Raw genomic sequence first — 16,974 nt, 5'->3', positions numbered from 1 at the left:
AACTTTTACTCACAAAACCATAAAGATAATCAGTTAGCACAGTGAGCACACATCATTAATCAGACCTCATTAGAATTTATCATTCCCAAAGCTTTCAATAGAAAGTGGAATCTAGTTTTATCAAGTGGTTTGGTGAATAGGTCATCCAAGTTGTCACTTGTATCAACTCTTTTCATTTTAATAAGATCTTTCTCATTACAATCTCTATTAAAGTGATGTCTGATTTCAATGTGCTTGGTCTTAGAGTGTTGGACCAGGTTCCTAACTATGAACAAAGCAGCAAGTATTGTCAATAAAGATAGGAGTGCTCAAGAAATTCAAACCATAGTCCAGTAGTTGATTTTGAATCGAATGGACTTGTGCACAGCAGGCAGGTGCAGCAATGTACACAGCTTCAGTAGTTAAGATTGACACAGTAGTTTGTTTCTTGCATTGCCATAACAATAGTCTGTCTCCCAGAAATTGGCATCCTTCAGAAGTAGACTTCTTACTCATGTTGTAGCCATCATAGTCACTATCAGTGTAAGCAGTTAGATCAAAGGCATGGTTCTTTCGATACCATATCCCTAAATCTGGTTTCCCTTTCAAATATCAAAAAATTCTCTTGACAGCAGTCATGTGAGACATCTTTGGACTTGATTGGAATCTTGCACAAACACAAACAGCAAACATAATGTATGGCCATGAAGCAATCAGGTACATTAGAGATCCAATTTTTGCTCTGTATTCATGTTCATCAACAAGCTCTCCTATTTCATCAGCAATCATCTTCTCATGAGTGTCCACTAGAATTGAAGCAGTCTTGAGATCTTGACAATTGAACTTGTTCAGAATGTCCTGCACATTCATTGATTGTCAAATGAATATACCATCCTTCTTTTGTTGAACTTGCAATCCCATAAAGAAATCCATTTCACCCATGGAGCTCATGCGGTACTTGGACTTCATTACTTCTTCAAACTCTAGACATATTTGTTCATTTGTTGACCCAAAAATGATATCATCTACATACACTTATAGAAGGAGTAAATCTCTTCCTCTTTTCTTGTAAAAGAGGGTCTTATCAATGGCTCCTCTTTGAAAACCATTCACAAGCAAGTGGTTTGATAACTCATCATACCAAGCTCTTGGAGCTTGATATAAACCATATAGAGCTTTGTTTAACTTATACACTCTATTAGGAGAATTAGAATCCTCAAAACCTGGAGGTTGACTCACATACACCTCCTCTTCAATTTTTTCATTCAACAAAGCAGATTTGACATCCAGTTGTAAAAGTCTTATATTCTTTGAAGCAGCATAGGCTAAGAAGATTCTGATTGCTTCTAGTCTTGCTACTGGTGCAAAAACTTCCTCAAAGTCAATTCCCTCTTCTTGTAAGCATCCTAGTGCAACTAGTCTTTCTTTGTTCTTTATAACAATTCCTCTTTCATCCCTTTTGTTTATGAAAACCAATTTGGTTCCAATGGCATACTTATTCCTTGGCTTATCTAAAAGTTCCCACACTTGTAGATCTCTGAATTGAGCGAACTCCTCTTGTATTGCTTCTACCTAGCTATTGTGTTTTAAAGCTTGAACAATGTTCTTGGGTTCAACTTGGGATAAGAAGTAGGAGTACAAACAGATGTTTGCAGTTCATATGCACTTCTTGTAACTCTTTCATTTATGTCCCCGATGATGTTTTAAAGTGGATGATTTCTTTCAACAAAGGAAGTTTGCACAACTAGATCAGTAGACATATTAGAATCAAGATTTGTATCATTGAGATCAGGTTCACCAATGATCAAATATGTAGTTGCATCTTGAAATTCAGTTGATTCTTCAGCAACCTGTTGTGAAGTTGAAGAAACATCATTTCCAAAGTTCAAACTTTGAAACAAAGATTCAATGTCTGGTTGCCTTTCATCTTGTGCTTGACCAAACATATCATTTTGTTGCACAACATTGTTGACAACTTGCTCTTGATCATTTTCAGTTTGCACATTGTTCATATCAGGGTGGTCTTGAACAGGTGGTTGCTCTTGATTGTCAATTTTCTTATCTTCTTCTTCATGATCAGAAGTATTCTTGTCAAAGGAGTATTCAGTATTCTTGTCAGCAACCTTTGACCATAACTTGTCCAAATCAATCTTCTTTTCTGACCTTACTTCTTGGACACTTGTTCTATATAAATTTTCATCAAAGTCTTCAGGATAAATCTTGAAATATTTGATTAACTTCTCAAGATCAAATAACCAGGATGCTCCATCAACTGTATTAAACTAGTTTTCATTGAAAATAACATCAGAAGATTCAATCACACTCAAGTGATCTTTCACATATACTCTATAAGCCATTGAGTGTATGGAGTATCCAACAAAGAAACAATCCAAATATTTAGATTGAAACTTGTTCAAGTAGTCTTTTGTATTCAACAATGAGCATTTACATCCAAAAGGCTTGAGAAACTTGTTGTAGGGCTTTCTTTTAAACAAAATCTCATAAGGAGTCTTGTCTTGGCTTTTTTTGAATAGAACCATGTTCTGAACACAACAAGCAGTGTTTATAGCTTCTGCCCAAAAAGTGACTGGAAAATAAGCATCTGCTAACATGGTCCTAGAAGCTTCAATGAGTGTTCTGTTTCTTCTTTCAGCTACACCATTCTATTCAGGAGTCCTAGGAGCACTAAATTGTTGTAAAATTCCTTTTGCAAGACAGAATTCAAACATCACCCCATTCTTGAACTCAATCCCATTTTCACTTCTCATAACATTCACCTTCGCATCCAATTGGTTCTCAATCCTTGTAACACAACCTTTTATCAATTCAGCAGCCTCATCCTTGGAATTCAAAAAATAAACCCAAGTATATCTTGAAAAGTCATCAATAATCATCATGAAATACCTTTTCTTCCCTATACTAGGAACACTCCCAAGACCAAAAAGATCTATATGAAGCATTTCTATCACATGTTTAATTGAGTTCACCAGTTTTTCTTGTGTGATGACTTGTGTTGCTTACCCTTTTGACATGAAATGCATTTTTCATCAAGCTTGAACTCCCTTGTAGGCAAACCAATTACATGTTCACCCTTAACAAGTTTGTTCATGTTCTTCAAATTAACATGACAAAGCTTTCTGTGCCACAATTTGGTTTCATTTTCAGTGAATTTTGAAACAAAACATGTTCCACCCCTAGAAACTGCATCCTTCATATTCAATTCATACAAATCCCCATTTCTAGGAGCCATCATCATAATGATATCTGGATGAATCACAAATTCAGGTTTGAGGATGAAACAATGAGAATCATCAAATCCAACCTTATAACCTTTATCACACAATTATGAGATGGGTTGCAAACATAGATACGATTGATGATGAAAAAAGAAAATTCTTTGTTCAGTTCTCCATCTTAACGACAGAAAAAATGATTGATCAAATTTTATTGAGTCTGACTCATAGTGATCATTTATCAAAGAATGGTTCTGGTTATCAAATGATTGAACAACCTGGAGCAATTTACTTACGAGACTTAGTTGACATTCATAAAAAGTACCTAATGAATTATAAGTTCAATAGATCCTCTTTAGAAGAAACTTTATTTGTAGCGAATACTGGTAATAATATCAACAAAAGAACGTTCTCCCGTGCTTCCAGACATGCTGAGCTCCACATATTCTTGTACAGTCGAAAGGGGATCGATTCCGTTAAAGATTGGATCAGTAACTTTAAATTCAAAGAAAAAAATCTTTGTGAGATCGTCAAATTGTACCGAGGGTGTCTTTAGAGTATACTGAATCAGTATAGCTATCCTTCTTCTGACACAGCAATGCACTTTCGATAAGTATTGGAAAAAGGTACTAAATAATTTCTTTCTTCCTTTACTTGTTGTTTGTCGATGTAAAATAATGTCCCATTCAATAGAAAATTATTGAATTTCAAATAATCTATTTCTCGCCATTATGAGTTTAGGGCGATTTTGAGAAGAGTTGCTCCTTGGAGAGCACAGTACGATAAAAGTTGTAAGCTGTGTTCGGGGGGAGTTATTGTCTATTGATGTGGTATAAAATATACATAATTTATATGAGTATTCCCTATACTTTTGAATGGCTTTGAGGCGCTTTTATTTAAACAAATTTATTAATGACTCGTATTTGGATTTAAAATGTTACAAGAGACGATGAGTTAAAACTATTAACTTATGATCAAGTCTCATGATATTTGTGTTCTATATTATTATTGTTTTTAATTTTATTTTTAATAATTATAAGTATTCAAGAGAAAGAAATAATAATAAAAAGAAAAGTAAATATAAAGAATAAAAGAATTTACATTTTCGTTGAATTTGCAATACATAGATACACTGAATGTTATTTGGGTCCATGTATTTTTTTTGTTTTGTTTAAAAGAAATTACAAACTCCACCAAGTTAACGTGAAGTTATTTTTAAATGAATTAATGTTTTATTTCTTTTTAGGCTACGTAACACTTTTACATATGGAGAATTTGGGCTCAATTATTTGTTATGGACTTAAGAGCTTGAAGAATATGTGGATTAAGAGGGGCCGCCAGGTGAAGGGGGCACAAGGGCCCAAAACGCAATTGATTCTCACAAACAGTAGGTATACGAGAATGAATATAAAGGGATTTTTGAACAGAAGGAGGGAGATATATAGGCTTTTTCCCTTGGGGGGACAGACCAAGTCAGATTGTGACGCAAGTCAGAAGTTGGTTCCTTTGGGAGCTACGATAGTTTGAAAGCAAGAAAAAGAAAAGAACCACACAGGCTAGTGGCTCAATTATTTATATCTTCTTCGATGAATTATAATACTTATTTTGTTTTTGCTTCGTTCTTTATTATGATCGGCTAAATTGTTATACTACCTTGGTTTGGATGAATACTTTTTAGACTCGTTTTATTTTTAGTCTTGGATTTTTAATTGATTGGTTCATGCTTTGGTAAAGTTTTTATTTTATTTGGTTGTGATACGTATGCGTATTTGGTATTAATTTATTATCAATTTATTGTTTCATATGTGTTTTTATGAGTGTCTTTCATGTATGGATGCATATTAGGTTGTTTACTGTGTGTTTACAACTAGTTTATGGCATATTGTTAAAGTATTCCATAGGAGCGGTAATTGAGAGTTTAGAGATACCTTATATTTTGTTACTTGAGAGACCGGGGGGTAATTAAGTGTCGTATGTTTTGGTCTTTTGCGGGTTTGGGTAGTTATTGCACGGGAGTGAGTTACCCTAGATTCCTTTATATTCTTACATATCCGAATTATAACCGAATTTAATAGAAATTCCCCTTTACGCCTTAGGGTGTTTTGTTATTTAAGAGACCGGGAGGTGATCCGAACCATTAAACCGTGAGCTTACATGATATTTAGGGTTCTTAGGTATTGTTGGTGAGACCGGGAGAAGATCTAACATACTTTAGTTATTCCTTAAATTTCATATTTTTAGAATACGGTACCGATCATATATCCAATTCCGAGAGTTTACGAGTTGACTAGTGGGATTCCTTACCTAGGTAGTTGCTTCACCCTATCTGAGTTCTTAACCGATTTGTTCGCGTCAGTTTTAGAGTAAGTATTATTTATTTTATCTTTAATAAAAAAAACATAAAAATCAATTAATTAAGTTTAGTTAAGTTAGAGTCTAGTTTAGTCGTCGCTAGTGTCCTTTGGGTTCGATATCCGGACTTCATTAGGCTTTTCTACAGTTGATAGGTACACTTGCATGTCTAGTGGTCTAGCATTAGGATAGTCTAGATTTATAAATTTAAAACTAGAGTGTCTAGGTTAGGTTAAGTTTTTAATAGACCGCGTTTTCGCACATCATCTATCGTTGGCTTCTATGGTAGATCAGTCAGGGGACCTAAGAGGCGGTGGTTTACCCTGCGGCAGATGTCAGCGGTTCGAGCCCTCTTATCTCCAACTTGTGAACTTAGCTAATACAATGCTACATGATAGCACCCAATTTTTCCGATTCGGCGGTTCGATCTGTGATTTATCATTCATGGACGTTGATAAAATCCATTTTATTTAGCAGCACCTTCGGATGGCATAGCCTTAAAATGAAGGGAGAGGTTCAAACGAGGAAAGGCTTACGGTGGATACTTAGGCACCTAGAGACGATAAATATAGCCCTTTATCTACATGACGGATTTGAAAGGATATGGATGAGAATTTTTGTTCTTCATTTTTTGTTCTTGTCTTCGAATTTCGTTTACTAAGAAAAAAGCTTATTAAAAATGAATTAGATTCTACTTATTTAGATTCTATTTATATTGAATTATATTGAAGGGTTTGTTAGAATCCCATCCGGCACGGATTCTTAGTCAAAATAGGATTATCGTAAGATATAGAAAGAAAAAAATTCTTTATTTAATATATTTGAATTATATATGACAAGAAAAAGATCGCTTTTTTTTGCCTGATTTTACTTTATGAAAATAAGAATTTCATCTTTTATCTTGTTGATAAATAATAGTGAATATAGAAAAGGGGACAAATTTTCAATTTGATGTGACTTTTGATTCTTTAGACAATTAGATCTAATTAGATCTTATGTCAACAAAGAAAACCCCATTCGTCTAATTTTTACTTGCATTCCGATAAACTAAATAAATAAACTAATAACTTGTTTGCTCAAAATAATTGAACTGAATGTTTTAATTTTGATTCAAAGGAAAGAAAGTGTGGAGTTAAAATAACTCATTCAGAACGCTTTTTAAAGGATTACGTGGTATGATTAAATCGAATAAGCCCTTCTGGAATAAATACTCAGCCGCTTGAGAACCGTCGGTTATTGTTTTATTCAATGTTTGTTCAATTACTCTTTTACCCACAAAGGTAATGTAGGCATTGGGTTCAGCAATAATGATATCCCCCAACATACCAAAACTAGTTGTCACACCACCGGTAGTAGGTTATGTAAGGATTGGTACATAGAATAACTTTTTATTGGATTGATAATCATATAAAGTAGAGATTTTACCCATTTGCATCAAGCTCAAACTTCCTTCTTGCATGGGTGCCCCTCCAGAAGCACACACTATAATAAGAGGTAGAAATTCTTTAATAGTGCATTCAATCAAACGGGTAATTTTCTCCCCAACTATGTATCCCATACTAACCCCCCCCCCCCCCCCATAAACTAAAAATCCATAACCACAATTGCTACGTCAATCAAACTGTTAATCCTGTCTTTCTTTGATAAGAGTCGATCCGATTTTTATAAGGCTCCTCCTCCGAATTAAATTCAATGGGATCCAGAGAGACCATGTCTTCATCCATAGGCTCCCTAGTAACCGGATCGATCGAAAGTTCGATTCTATCTCAACTACTCATTTTCAAATGATATCCACGTTATTCATAGAGATTCATTTTTTATTTCAAAAATTTCTTATAATTTAATCCATAACAATTTTCGCATTGAACCCACAAATGCTTGTATTTTTGAGTTACATCCAGATCAGTAGAACTTTCCAGATCAGTAGAACTTTCTCATATAATTTGATCACTCGTTCTAGTATCCGCGTTTTTACTACTATTTCCACTTTCACCACAAATGAAACTAGAAATGTAATTGTGACTGGAATTGTCACTACCACTTACAGTGTAACTATCAATATAGATTTAAAACTGAAGATAACTGTTAATACAACTATTCATGTAATTATTCCAAGTATACTGAGTATCATTCATGGAAGGATCATTCATGGAAGGATCATTTTCGGGATTCTTACTCTTAGATCCATTATTCAGATAACTAGAATTCCGATAAAAAGAACTTGCTAGTTCACTACATAAAGAAGGATCATTGTCAATCTCAAAAATTTGATTTTCAATATAAAAATATAAAGAATAAATGTCCCCATTATTCTCTTTAACTAAAAAAGTATCATCAGAGATGAAATTCCGAATGCCCTTGACGCCAAAAGAAAGATCAACATTACTATAATTGTCATGAACACTCCAACTCTGAATGTTTTTATCCGTATCATTTTTATTTGGATCTTGACTTTCGATGGCATTTTCAATTTCAATTTCAATAGGACCAAAACTGCCTGTTAACTTACTTAGCATGCATATGTGTTTGAACTCCTTCATAAATAAGATCGAATTGAACCATCATCTTTTCATATAGTTTTATTGCTCCATATTTGCATGAAAATACAATATATGAATAGTCATTCGACGAAAAACCATTTATTTGAATTTTGAATATTGTATTTCCTATCAGGAATAAGCATATAAATACAATCACTAGAATTATTAACTAATAAGAAGAGTGAGTATTGAAAATAGGATTTGTTCTCTCCACAAACCTAAGAACAATTGTTTTGAAAAATCTTGTCTAATAACTAATAATAAGTTAAGTATCTATTAAAATACGAATACAAAAAAAGGGATAATATGCAGGATGGGTAGAAAGAGTTGTGATACCTGTCTTGATCCATGGAAACTACAGGATCCAAAAGATTATCCCAATCCTATGGATCCATAGGATTCATTGTGGATCCAATCCAAAAATAGAAGGATTTGAGTTGTTTAGTCTTCAAGTTTTTATTTGAAGTTTTCTATATCTATATAAGTATGTAAAATATATGCATGTTAGATTCGGCCCAATATTTTACTAAAAATATTGGGAAGAATTTCATTGAAATTCAATTAAGAGAACGAACGTTATATCTTCTTATCCTTAACCAAAGTATCCGTTGCTTTGAATTTAATCAATAGTATCCACTGCAGCGAATTCAAATTTGATCTCCTTCCATACTTCACAAGCAGCAGCTAGTTCAGGACTCCATTTGGCAGCCTCACGGATAATTTCATTACCCTCAATAGCAAGATCACGTCCTTCATTACGAGCTTGTACACATGCTTCTAGAGCTACTCGATTAGCTACAGCACCAGGTGCATTTCCCCAAGGGTGCCCTAAAGTTCCTCCACCAAACTATAGTACGGAATCATCCCCAAATATCTCGGTCAAAGCAGGCATATACCAAACGTGAATACCTCCCGAAGCTACAGGCAGAACACCTAATAGAGAGACCCAATCTTGGGTGAAATAAATACCGCAACTTCTATCTTTTTCAATAAAATCATCACGTAGTAAATCAACAAACCCCAAAGTGATGTATCTTTCCCCTTCAAGTTTACCTACTACGGTACCGGAATGAATGCAATCTCCACCAGACATACGTAACGCTTTAGCTAGTACATGGAAGTGCATACCGTGATTCTTCTGTCTATCAATAACTGCATGCATTGCACGGTGGATGTGAAGAAGTAGGCCATTATCTTGGCAATAATGAGCCAAACTAGTATTTGCAGTAAATCCCCCAATTAGGTAGTCATGCATTACGATAGGAACTCCCAATTCTCTGGCAAATATATCCCTTTTCATCATTTCTCCGCATGTACCCGCAGTAGCATTCAAGTAATGCCCTTTGATTTCACCTGTTTCAGCTTGTGATTTATAAATAGCTTCGGCACAAAATAAGAAACGGTCTCTCAATCACATAAATGGTTGAGAGTTCACGTTCTCATTATCTTTTAGTAATATCAAGGCCACCGTGATTTGAAACAATAAACGATGTCAAAGTGCCTTTGTCTCTACTTTATCTCTACTTTACCTCTATAAGAACAGCGCGTTCCAGGGTGTAAAGTAGGAGAGAAGGGATGTCATAATTGAGGTTTTGAATAAGACGACTTTTTTATTTTTTTATTTTTTTCATATTGAAAAAGTATGAAGAACGGGAGGTGTGAAGTTTTTTATCATCCTGGCGTCGAGCTATTTTTCCGCATGACCTCCCCTACAGTATTTTCGCCGCAGTAGAGTTTAACCACCAAGTTCGGGATGGGTTGGTGTGGTTCCTCTACGCCTATGACATTAGAATATCGAACCATGAACGAAGAAAGGTATGAGATAAAATAGTCATTGTGAGGCCCCAATTCTTTACTGGGGGCACCAAAGGACTCTACGCTTCCATCCCTTGGAAGGTTATATTGTAATCCTTCCACATAGAACACATTATCAAATGACACTTTGTCATTGGTAAGAATACATTTCCCCACAATCTTCCCTCCATTTTCATCACTCCGAAATGCAACGGGTCCTTCAAACTTCTCTTCATAGTTCACTATTGACCTCTTGTCACGTGTCATGTGCCTAGAACATCCACTGTCCATATACCATACATCATTGATTGTGTGGACTGTTCCTGAACAAACCAAAGAAAAGGATCAGTTCATGGATGAAATACAAGCACCATCAGCTTGCAATTCATCAGTAATATGAACAGTTGTTGCAATGGATTTTGGGTTCTCATAAACAATTTCACATGATTCCTCAGAATCATCATAATCATAACCAGATTCATAATGTGATTTCACATATGGAACAATGCTTTTGCATTCTTCAATGACATATTCTTTATTCACACTTGTTACCTATGTTTCACATGCCACTTTTGCTTCATTTCTTGGTTTCCATAGAAATCCTTGGGGTTCAAACCCATGTTTCAAAAGAAATTTCTCATCAGCATTCAATTCTCTTGATTTATTTCTCCTAACCATCTCTCTTCTAACCTTTTCTTCAACCTTTGTTGACTTTCCATTGTCAACAGATTTCACATTCTTAACTGCCTTATCAGAATTTATTCTGGTAGGTTGTTTAGTCATTGTAGCCTTCTTCTCTTCCACAACTTTCTTATATTTCTTGTCACTCACTTCATTTTTCTTTTCACAGTTTGTTTCAACCATTCTTACAGCCTTATTAGTTGGCTTCTTTCCTTTTCCAAAATAGCTATCATACTTTTCCTTGTAGTACCCAAAGTCTTGTCCAAACTTGTGACATTAGTGACAAAAACGAGGTATACTTTATTCACTACGTAGCGAGTAAACGATAAATCGGTTAATTCGTAACGATTAAACGAATAACCGACCAATTCTGATTATGACCCGTATTAATACTGAGGGCTCATATATGAGTTATATATATATATATTATAGTGGATAATATATTGATATTTAGGCCCCAATACGTTTAAACCATTTAAACGAAAAAGGTTTCGTTTATTGATACGCTATGACTTTAAACGCAATCGTTAACATCAAAACGAGTATTGTAGCATCCATCAAGCTTAAAAAGACTTATGGAGCACTTATATAAGATGTTTTAAGCAATCCGTTAAAATATTTTGGATTTTTACAGCGAGTCAATACGTTTTTCTTATCTTACAAAAATGGGCTGAAAAACACTCGTTTTCGCGCTGTTTTTCTCACCTAAACTACTTTTCTTGCGAAACACCGAACCAGAACTGAATTTTGGACCGATATTTACACGTGACACGAAAACCGAGGCATTAGTGGGCCAAAGGAGAGGCCCAATGGGGGCCCCTTTGGGACAGCCGCAATTTAAGGGGTGGGACCCCTTTTTGTTTAGCTTGTTAAAAAGCCTCCCTTAGATATTTTGGCACATATTTTCTCAAACCAACTCAATTCCTAGCTGTTCTTCATCCTTGTACCCAAAACCCTAGAGGTAACATCAATTTTTCCATGGATTCTTACTTGTTTATAACGATTTAAACATGGAAAATTAAGTTTTGATTAGTTTTAAGCATGTTTAACCATCCAAAAACCATAAAAATCAACTAAAATCATGTTTTGATATTAAACATGTTTAAAAATCAGAATCATATAGATTTTTGGCCAAAAACACGGATTAGAACATGAATATGAGTATGAAAACAGAAACGAACCCTGCGATCAATCCATATACCGAACCTTCAAAATTCTTTCATAAATCAAATCATATTATCAATCAGTATATTTACTTAAGTGTGTGTGATCTTACATATTTCCAAAACGCATAAACTATCAACTTGGTTAGGCACGGAAAACGGTGAAACTAAGCCAAATCTGGTTTTGAACACTTCATAACATACAACGTCACAGTCTAAGACTACGGTCATGTTCTGGGCCTAACATCTATACGCAGACTATTTATACAACCCTATTTAGTATAAACACTCTACCGGTGTTAACCGTACTATACGATTAACGGATACGAGTTATACTCGGAAGCATTATATATACTACTCGTGTAACCGATTAAGACTACTCTAAGGTGAGTTTCATGACCAAACTTTCTAAACTATTTTACAAACTTTTGGGGTAGAAAACATGTTTACATATACTTATATACTTGAAAACTTATGATGATATGACTTATCTAACACTTGAAAGTCCCCACAAACACAAGTGATTGACTTCGCGCCGGTGACTTATGGATAGTACTATCGGTTTGACAAACCCAACTGACAAGGTCAGAGGGGTATGCCTGAACATGTTAACCCAGTTGCACATTGTTATTTAAACTTATTGTATTCTGCTCTATGGTGTTAGACATAGTACATACTTGGGGTAAAGTGGCTGTTAAATGCCAACGGGAGTACATAGGCAAGGGTGGCCATGCGTTTTAGCTTGTTTCGGTTTCACCTGTGGCTTAGTATAAAAACATCATACACATACATACAAACATACATACATACATACTGTGAACTTTATGAACTCGTATACTGATTTTCGTTCGTACTCGTGAAACTTGAAACTCACCAATTAGACGTAGTTGACCCATTTTAACATGCTTTTCAGGTGAGCCAAGAAATGAAGTTGAATCGTTGTGAATAGATACAAGTACATACTAATGAATAAGAAACCGAGAACTGGTTATGTGATTTTCATCTAGTTTGTAAACTTAGTACCAACCAATGTAATATGATGTAAATTAGTTTGTTCAATTTCTTTATAAACAATGTGGTTGATACCAGAGTTATCTGTTACATTCCCGTATTACGCTTCCGCATTGACCTAGTCGAGGTGTGATAGAAGTTGGTATCAGAGCCAGTGGTTATAAAGAATTAGGATGTCCCCTAGGATACCCTAATATAACTTTAGGCTCGATTAGCTCTGGGACTAAAATAATATTAAATAATATATACTTATGCTTCTTGTGATGAACGCGAATGGACAAGTGGTTTATTATGGTCCAGAACGTATTAACGGACTTGTTTATACGAGGGAATTCGTGAAGAAGTCGATAAACAATCCAATAGGTAAAAACAGCAACATATGTGTGTAAAATGCATTAGTAAATATATGTATATAAACAATTATCTGTGCTAATGTGTATGAATACATGTATGTAATTTAATTTGATGAAATAATTGAAAGACGTTATTCTTATTACCAACCATTGTGCGGGAACATGTCGAGGTCTACCGATCGTCTATCTATTGCAGTACCAGTATTACCTGAAAAGGAGGAGGACCCAGAAGAGGAAACTGAGGAGGAACCAAAGGAGGAGATGAGCGAGAGTTTAGGAGACGCGGTGGTTCCCCACGAGGTACCCACAGATCAACCCGACTTATCGGGTTATCTTTGTGACACCTATCCCATAGGGAATTCCATAGGAATGATGTAGGAGAAGGAGCCACTAGTGCCTACCGGACCCCAGTGAGAGCCCCTACACCTCTTGTACACCATGTTTCACCACCCACCCTCAAACACATGACCCACCAGACCGCTCGTATTTATGTATACCCACCTGAGCGCACCCTATCCCCACCCCGTTCGACTTATCATAGAGGAGAGACTTCACGAGTACAGGTCACCGAGATACCTGTCCCTGCTTGGGGTGTACCAATCCCAATTCCGAAACGACCTCCCATGGCTTACTCTGAGTGGTTAGGAGTGATAACCGACCAAATATTAAGCCACGCGACATCAATAAACGATCTTAATCAATTAAGACAAGAAACTAGAGAACATGTTTGGTACCTCCACCAAAACATGAGGGGTGTGAGGATATCAACCGCTGGTTACCGATGGCATATGGATCAGGTGGAATCTCATCTATGGATTGATGGGACGGTCATCGTAGCGTTAATAGTTGTCATCGTATGGTTGGTTTATCTTGTACATATGGATAAGTATAACAGAATAGTATAGTTGGTTGTTTATAGTCTTTTGACTTCCCATGCAGCATTTTGTAGTAGCATGTTGGGCTGACTTGGGAACTATTTACGGTTTAGCACTATTACAAGAACTGGCCCTTATCGGGTTAAGTCTATATGTCACATGGTGACAAATTTTGATACGCATATTGAAGCGCTGGCCTATATCAGGTTAAGCATATGCGCTAAATTTTGGATGCATATGTATAGTAATGATTATGGGTAATACAAACGTGTTCTTTGGCATAGTTGTGTGTTTGTGATTTGTAATATCATGATATTGTGCTTATTATAAGGGAAACGGTATTAATTAGTATATATTTTTTATTATTGTTATAGAATGGCCCTGAAGAAAGCTAACCCTATATCTGAGGCGGAAGTGGCCGCAATGATTGCTCGCCAACTACAAGCAGTGGTACCAACTATTGTAGCACAAGTCACTGCAGGCATACGTGCCAACAATATTGTGAATCAACCTTCAATCACCGCTACGGCCACGCTAATATACCTCCGCCAGATACTAATGTAGCCCATGGTGTTACTACCCCGCTGACTACTGATAATGTTATAAATAGTAATAATACTCGCCCGTCTGTCAATGTCACTGGGAACCCTGAACCCGTTTTGAACACCAATAATGTCACGAATCCAAACCCCGTACCGATTATCAATACAACTGTTAATGATAACACTCGACCAAATAACGGTAATGCTCTTAATAACCAAGAACCCCCACGTCAGGAATATGCATATAAACAATTCAAATAGTGTAACCCGACTGAATTCAAAGGTACTAAAGGATCTAACGGATTGGCTAATTGGATTGAAAAGACCGGTCTGTAATCAACATTAGTGAATGTCCACCAGACCGTATAGTCAAATTCGCTAATACTATGTTTCTAGATCATGCCTTGATATGGTGGAACACAGTGATTCAGTTAAGGGGACAAGATGCTATCAATCGTATGTCATGGACCGAACTCAAAACTCTTTTACTAGAACATTTGTTGGGCCTAAACTTATGTGGTTTGCACTTAGTCTAAGGGGTCGCGTATGTAAACCGAGATCCCTTTTGGTAGTTATTGGGCTAGTTGTTTTGGTTCCCTATATATAGCATACTTTGTATAGGGTTTTAGTTGTTCATTCACTTGTCAGTTTTGGTCGTCTACATGTTTACTAGACGAGGTTGTATTTGTGCTTAAGCACCCGGCGTATAATAATAATACGTGTGTTTTGAAGCATCACTTGTGTTACGTGTTTGTGTTTGTTCGTGTTCTTGAGTCACAGAGTATTAGGATTCTGCACTAATACATGGTTGGTTGATATCATAATTGTAGTGATCCAGATTCGGGACTTACAATTGGTATCAGAGCCTTGACCTATTCAGGCTCGTTATTGTGATATCAACGGATTCAAGATATCATGGTTTGGTGGTGTTGTTGGTTTCCGGTGAGTTACTGCTCGGAGAAGAAAAGGAGTCAATTCTGGGTAAGGATTGGTTTTGGTTTGGAAAGGAAATCAAATTCCATCTTTCTCGGAAGTTTGTTACATTTAGACTGCTGGTGAAAAAAGGGTTCTCGACCACATCTAGCTTTCGGTCAAACTTAGTTTTCGGCTAAGGCAGTTATAGGCTGATTTGAGTTCGGTGTTGTTTGTTTTCGGCTACTCTTAGTTCTCGGTCAAAGTTTAGTCAAAATCATCGTTCTCGGCCAAGTTCTAGGTTCTCGGTCAAAACTTGGTCAAACTATGAGTTCTCGGTCAAGTTCAGTTCTCGGTCTACAATAGATTTTGGTCAAACTTGGTCAAACTTGGAGTTTTCGGTCAAACTTGGTCAAACTCAAGGTTCTTGGTCAAGTTCAGTTCTCGGTCAACGAGTGTGACGAGTGTGACGTTTGTTCTCGGCCCAATGAACTGTGAATTTGGTTCTCGTCCCAGCAAACTGTTTGGGCCTGTCTAGTTTTAATTTGGGCTTGTTACCTGGATCATAAGACATTTGGACCCTAATTAACTATTAATATGGATCAATTAATTAATGGTAATGGTTCAACAAACTCTTCACTCTATCAAGAACTTGACTCTATCATGGGGACCACCACTCGTATACCCCGTCTCCAATCTCATGAGGGGTTTAGTGAATGGAAGTTTCGCTTTGAGAAATACGTTAAGATGAAGGACTCCAAAGTGTGGAGAAGTATTGTTATGGGGCCTCAAAGAATCACATATCAAAAGGAGAACTCAACTGAAGTTACTGTGAAGCCTGTTGCACGGTATGACGATGATGACTTTGCTAAAGTTGAGGAAGATGAAAATGCTCTTTATACTCTAACCATGGCACTCTCACCCGAGAATGCCCTTCAATTTAGAGAACTTCAGCCTGCTAAAGAGTTATGAGAGGCACTGATTGAGGTGTATAAGGGAAATGAGGATATGAAAAGAAGTCGCCAAGACTTGTTGTGTCGGTCCCGAATAGTCACTCAATACTCACAACAATGTCATAACCCACACATAAATGTTTCGACAAGAAGGTTAATGATGGATTGCTAAATAAGGAAAGATTCTTGTTTGTTAACAGTGGAATCAGAAACAAACAAGTTTTGTTGCCAAATAGGTTAATAAAAGGTAACAGACACGAAAAATAACTCAAAAGATTTCCATTTATCTAAACATCTTCATACAAATGATAATCGATTAGGGTTTCTTGTCGGGAATGTATTTTCAATGGTAACCTCGGGCAGCCGTCACACTCAGTCAAGAATATTCGATCTTATCTGAAAAGTGTAAAGGCAAATCCATATTCTGTATGTCTGCTGCAGGAGGTGTGCCCTAAATTATTCCTTTTATAGGCCTGCCACCTCTTGACATCTGTCATTCCTTCTAGAAACCCAAATGATTGTTACATATTCAAATTACATATTTAAAACTATACTAAGTGTAAAAACAGGTCTTCTGGGCAAACTT

General features: G+C 36.1%; 1 pseudogene; it reads right to left on the bottom strand.

Moving 5' to 3' along the window:
• Positions 1-8,655: 8,655 nt before the first annotated feature.
• LOC143616895 (ribulose bisphosphate carboxylase large chain pseudogene) lies at positions 8,656-10,762 on the bottom strand (annotated as a pseudogene).
• Between the last annotated feature and the right edge of the window lie 6,212 nt (positions 10,763-16,974).

The sequence above is a fragment of the Bidens hawaiensis genome, unplaced genomic scaffold (genome assembly GCF_021521415.1).
Source record: "Bidens hawaiensis isolate Kalapana, Puna unplaced genomic scaffold, B.hawaiensis_p1.1 tig00050595_1, whole genome shotgun sequence".
Classification (NCBI taxonomy): Eukaryota; Viridiplantae; Streptophyta; class Magnoliopsida; order Asterales; family Asteraceae; genus Bidens; species Bidens hawaiensis.
This window is presented reverse-complemented; position numbering and strand designations above follow the sequence as displayed.